We start from the raw sequence: 6,411 nt of genomic DNA, 5'->3' as shown, positions 1-6,411 counted from the left end.
CTTTGTACGTGACCGCCTTTTCCGCAGACACTCATTTGCAGAAGCTCACTGGACAAGGAATACAGCGTGGTGGGTCCCGGGCCCTGGCCTTGGGCTGTGCTAGCTGCCTGCCCACTCTGAATAGCCCAGCTGGAGCCTCTCCACCCATTGTGTCTTCGGGCCTCGTTCCTGGCTGCCCCTGGGGTGGGTGATTCTGAAGGATGATTTTCCTCCGGTGCTTTGAAAGCCGGGCCCTTGACTTTCAAAGCAAAGAGACTCGCTCTCCCAACAGCAGACTCCTGCTGCTCTCGGCACCTGGCCTTTTACAGCTAGCCTGCTTTTGGAAGAAGGGGTGTGTGTGTGTGTGTGTGTGTGTGTGTTTAAGATTTGAAATAGATCAAATTGAAGGTTTATTTCTCCTACAACTAGAAAAAGGCCAAAACCACAAATGAGTTAGCATACAAGCAACTGTACAGAAACATGCTGCTGTGACTGCAGTTAAATCTGGATCACAACACAGGGAGAGAACAATGCGTGTTCTGCAGGAAATACGGAGGAATATTGCTGGTTTTCTTCCCCTGCTTTAGAAAAAAACCTGTTTCGCATAGAAGGACATGGCTTGGGTGTCATGTGCTGCAAGAATATCTTGAGTCCTATATTTCCGTGAAGATTTGTCTGCACATAGACATTGAGTCCCTGTCTCCCATCAGTGAAGCAACTCAGTGATGGGGTTTGGCAGCGGAGACTCCACTCGAGTAGCTTAGTGGAAAGGTAAAGCTGGGATGTTGACTTTTTTTTTTCTGGGATGTTGTGTCATCTCTGGGCATTTCCCACCCACTGCGGGGGGTCCCATTTAGACTCAGGCGTGTCCACTCCATCCATGCCATATGGCTTTAATTGGGACTGGGTTTGGAAGGGTCACCTTGAAGCTGTGATGCTGGAAATACAGTCTAGCTCTCTGTGCTACATGTCCTTGTGGCCCAGTGATGTTGCAGTGTGTGTGTGTGTGTGTGTGTGTGTGTGTGTGTGTGCGCGCTGGGGGTGGGGATGGGGATGGGAGGCCGATGGGGATGGGTGGCTGGAGTGACCGACACAAAAGCACCTGATGTTATGAAACAGTGAGTTTTTGAAGTGTAGCCAAGTCGTTTTTGGATGTTTGTGATTGGTGCTTGTGTCCCTGGAAAGAAGCGGTCTATGTCCAGTCTTCCCCGGGGCTCCCGGGCAGACAGTGGGATCTCTCCTCCCGCAGGATGCTGGCAGGCTGCCCTCTGCTCAGAATTGTTGATTAGAATTCCCAAGCCAACACAGACCACAGAAGCTCTTTTGAAGACAACTTTCAGGTTGAGGCTCCTGAGACGCTACGCACGCCTCATCAGGCGACAGAGACGGCTGAATTTCCTGTACTGCTGGTGTAGATGTGACCTGGTTGTCCCACGGCTCACATGTCCCCATTGCCTGGGCACACTAGCGGAAGCAAGATCCAGGGGTGTTCTAGGGTGAGTGCCCCATGCCATGGGCCTGTCCGCTTCAGGACTGTTCTCATTCCTCCGCCCACACTCCCTCACCTTCACCACCAGCAACACGCTCTCTGCTCTGCCCCTCCTTTTTCATATTTAGGAGGGCAGGGACTGGTTTGGAATGAAACAGCTTGATGCCTTAGGGAAAACCAGTATCTGCTCCCTGTTGCTTAGCTCTCTCCCTCCAGTTCTCCCTTAGATTCACAGACCTGGGCCTCCCCCCTTCACTCCCCTGTACTCGGGCCAAGGCACCAAGGCTTGACTTGGGGTCAACCTGGGGCAGTAGCTGCCCTATGACAGAGACATGGTCAGACTCCTTTCGGTTGTCTTCAGGAGACTGCTGAAGGGGACTGCAGGGGACTGCACTGCGCTTTCTGCCTGCCCACGTCACAAAGGGTGGGGTGTACATTCAGCTGACCAGGTGAGGCTGCCTGCTGCTACGCTGGTCTTTGAAAGGGCATAGAGGGCAGACTCTTCTGATTGGAATTTGGAAATGGAAACACAGCTGGGGCCAGTGTAAAAGTGACGCAAAGTGCTGAGGCTCTTAGCCCACTGCAGGAGGAAAGTTTAGTTCCGGTTTTGCCCCGCCTAACGAACGGTATGCCTAGGTGATTCCAAAGAACATTTCTCAGTCATGCTTGTCAGCTCCCTGCGGCCTGCCTGTCCCCGGAGCAGAGTACAAGGCCGCAGAGTCCACTTGTAAGTGATGGCGGCTGTGTTGGTCACCCTGGGAAGCCCCGGGAGGTGGTCCTGTAGCCAATGTGCGTGCGGGGAAATGGACCTGGTCGACTTGTTTGTCGCCCAACGCCCCGAAGTCCCATGTCGATTAGCATCTAAGCCTTTCACTGAATGCCTGCATCTCCTTGTGGCTGGCAAGCAGCTGCTGGGCAGCCTTGACACTTGGCAGTCTAGCTGGCCCCGGCCAGCTTGCCCCGAAGGATGAAGAAGAGCCCATGGGCCTACAGAACCGCGTGCGTCACTATTCGGAGCTGCCTCCTCTCCTGGATTCCCCTGCAGATGACAGCGTGACCTCTGATGAGCTTGCATAGAGCTCGAGTGGCTGGTTGCTCCCTGGTGCTGGGAGGGCCGGTCTCTGGAGGGAGCTTCCAGAGCCCCGGGCCCTGCCCGTGGGACAGGCTGCTGCAGCTCTCCCGGGGCTGGGCTGTGGCCTCTCAAGCTTGCCAGGCCTTTGAGGCTCACAGTAGCCCCTTCTTTCTGCCCACAGCTACGGAGGAGCTCGCGTTCCCCGCTCTGGAGTTCCTCCCCTCCCGATTAACCACCTGCCCCGAACTCTTGTTCAGCTTCTTTCCCGAATCACCTGTTGTCTTATTCAGCTCTCAGTTGGTTGGAGTCTCTCCTGCGGGTCAAGCGACTTCCTCCCCTTGGGAGTGGTGTTTGTTGTTCCGGGACATCGGTCGGCCCCAGCCCACAGCAACCCTCTGCGCAACAGGACGAAACCCTGCTCGGTCCCGAGCCAGCCTCACACCTGGTCCTGGGCCTGAGCCCGTCGTGGCAGCCCCTGGGTCAGTCCGTCTTCTTGAGGGCCTTCCTCTTTTTCACTGCGCCTCCGCTGGACCAAGCAGGATGTCCTTCCCCAGGAACTGGTCTCTCCTGACCACGAGCCCAGTCTGTCAGACGAAGTCTCTCCACCCTGGCCTCTAAGGAGCACTCTGGCCGTGCATCTTTCAAGACAGATCGGTGTGCCCTTTTCACATGGGGACTGTTAGAAGACAGGCTTCTAAAAACCCTCTTGTCTTATTTGGCTCACACTTTATCCGTCGTTTTCTAGGAAGACGCCCACCTAAGACACGCCCTTCCCTCCTACTCTGCCGCCACGCGGGGTGCGTATTGTTTGACTTGCCTCGCTCGGCACACGGGGTCATGGGCATTACAGGCTTGCCCGCCAGAGGCAGGGCTCCCAGCTGAGCTGTGTTGCTGCCCCATCATACCCAGCCTGCTTCTCCCGGCTGGCTTTCTCCCCCAGCTCCGCTCGGAGCAGACTTGAATAGGTATTCAAAGCACCTGGGGAAGTCGTACAGCCTGGGCAGTGTGCAGCCCTGGGTCAGAAATGAGGACTCGTCTGTCTTTTTCACTAGGCCTGACCATGGCCCACGGCTTAATGGTCCGCTCTCTGAGAAGCCTCGTCCAGCCTGACGACACTTGTGCTTGTAGCTGTCTGACCCTCGAGACTCTGCTGGCACTGTGGGACGTCCATTATGGGCCTTCGTCGCCACAGGAGCATGGTGTTTCCTGCGCTGTCCACCAGTCTAGAACCTGGTGGGGGAGGGGGTGGTGGTCCTGGTGTTAACACCCAGCCCTAGCAGCTTCTCACCCTTTTATTTTTCAGAACGTCATTGGGAGGGGCTGTCAGGTCAGTTCCCACATCTGCACAACAGAAGGAAACATTGCCCAGTTCTGAGCCTGTTGCGTGGCCCCTGTGTCAGTCCCTCTCCATGAGGCTTCTCTTTTTCGCTGACCCTTTATTTTCCCAACCAGGGTGTCCTTCTATAGGGCCTGGTCTCTCCTGACACCTTTTCCAAAGTGTCTGAGATGGAGTCTCACCATCTTTCCTTCTAAGGAGCACCCTGTTGGTCCTCCCAGTCGTGGTACTTTGAACATTCGTCATTGGCACCAGACTGCAAGGGCATTGATTCTTCTGCAGGCTTCCTGATTCAATGTCCAACTTTTCTATGCACGTGAGGCGATGGGACATGTCGTGGCTGGGGTCAGGCTCACCTGAGCCCTCAAAGTGACATCCCTCCTTGTCAACCCTTCAAAGAAGTCTTGTGCAGCAGATTTGCCCAATGCAGTCTGTCTTTTGGTTTCCTGACGGCTGCTTCCATGAGCACTGATTGTGGATCCAAGCAAAATGAAATCCTTGGTAACTTCAATCTTCTTTCAGTTTATCATGCTGTTACCTATTGATCCAGGTGTGAGGATTTTGGTTTTCTTTACCTTGATTCCGATTTATACTGAAGGCGATAGTCCTTGAACTTCATCAGCAAGTGCTTTGAGTCAGCCACACTTGCAGCTAGCAAGGTTGTGTCTGCATATTGCCGGCTGTAAATAAGCCCGCCTCAAATCTTCATGCCACGGCGTTCTTTGAGAAAGTGACTTAGAATGCCTTCTTGAGGAATCTATCCCCTGGGTAATGCGGGGGAAGATTTCTTTTCTTAAACGGAAGCAACCAAATGAAACCGTCTCTCTGCTGGAATTGTGTGGGCAGAGAACCAGTGTCCCTCTTGCAGGGCTGGGGAAGCTCTGTCCCGAGACTGGATGAGGCCATGACATCATCAAGATAAGCTAACCTCACGTGCCTCACCGGAGAGAAGCAGTTCCAGCCATCACATGAAGCACGAGTTAGTTCAACGTTGGACCTGGATGGCCCTCGAATGATCTTAAGAACATCCAAATGGCCTCTTGTCACGAGAGGATTCGTCAAGGTAGGTCGTGTGGTTTCCTCACGGCGTGTCTCACACCAGGGACAATTTCTCAGGACCAGATGAGGACAGTTCTGCTCTCGCAGATGCAGCAAGTCTTCAGAGACCACATAAGAAGAGGACAGAGCCCCTAGGGCAGTGGTTCTCAACCTGTGGGTCGCGACCCCCTTGGGGGGGTGTCTAATGACCCTTTCACAGGGGTCGCCCAATTCATAACAGTAGCAAAATTACAGTTATGAAGTAGCAACGAAAATAATTTTATGGTTGGGGGGATCACCACAACATGAACTTATCAAGGGTTCGGGGGAAGGGAGAGGCGGGGAGGGAGAGGACAAAAAGGAGCTGATACCAAGGGCTCAAGTAGAAAGCAGGTGTTTTGAGAATGATGGCAACACATACAAATGTGCTTGACACAATTGATGTATGTATGGATTGTGGTAAGAGTTGTATGAGCCCCTAATAAAACGATAAAAAAAAAAAGCAATCATTCAAAGGAAAAACAAAAGGGTCATGGCATTAGGAAGGTTGAGAGCCACTGGTCTAGGGGCTGGGATTGCAGACGCACACCGCCAACTCACGGTGATTATCCACGCCGACTTGTGGCTGTGTGCAGGCCGGCAATGAGACCCCCTAGGATCCTGGACTGGTGGCTGCTCATCAGACCTCACGGTCACCGAAACGTAGCTCTCCTCTGTGACACTTCTTTTCATAGAATCGCTTTAAAAGGGACCTGCATTAGATGGTGGAATTCCATCTCCTCTCTCTTCCTTCCGCCTCACCTGGATTTCTCCAGAAGTGCTAGGGAGTTGTGAAAGAATGTCATCAGGCCGCAGGAGGAGAGGGCGAGGGCGAGGGCAAGATTGTTCCATTGAATTCATTAAACACTGGCCGCTGCACCCTATCCTCCCCTCCCCTCCCCAAGACAGGGCATGGTGGTGTTGGACAAAGAAACAGCCCCCTGAGGAATCTCAGCAGGATGTGTTGGTGTTTCCTGCTCACCAAAGCTCCATCACGGGGCTCCCTGCCCACTGGGCCTTCAGGTGCCCCCGAGAAGACTTTCTGGCAGCTCCTGACCAGCCCAGTTGTGTTAGGTTGCATAGGTCACGTGAAAAGAAGGGAGGTGTGTAACTGGGTAGCTCCAGCCATGCCACAGGTGACTGTCCCTAGACATTGAACCCCATAGAGCATAGAGATGGAATAAGGTGATCTGGGGGAGGGGGAGGGGGTACAAGAAAGTACTTGGCCCTTCCTGGTTCCCCTTTTAGTTTACACGAGTGACCATTGTACTTAGCTGCCGCCAGCCCGTGCCAATCAGGCTCCAGCCTCCCGAGGCTTCCAGCTGTTCAGTTATGGCGCCCAGTGGACATTAGCCACCGGATTTTCCTGATCTCTCTTAGGCCAGAATCCAAGACCAGGAGTCCCGAGCAGGAGGAAAAAGAGGACTTCCCCAAAGGGTAAGTTTGAAGAGGACAACT

The sequence above is a fragment of the Echinops telfairi genome, unplaced genomic scaffold (genome assembly GCF_000313985.2).
Source record: "Echinops telfairi isolate 266 unplaced genomic scaffold, ASM31398v2 ScPeMD7_2;HRSCAF=8, whole genome shotgun sequence".
Classification (NCBI taxonomy): Eukaryota; Metazoa; Chordata; class Mammalia; order Afrosoricida; family Tenrecidae; genus Echinops; species Echinops telfairi.
Note: the sequence above shows the minus strand (reverse complement) of the source record.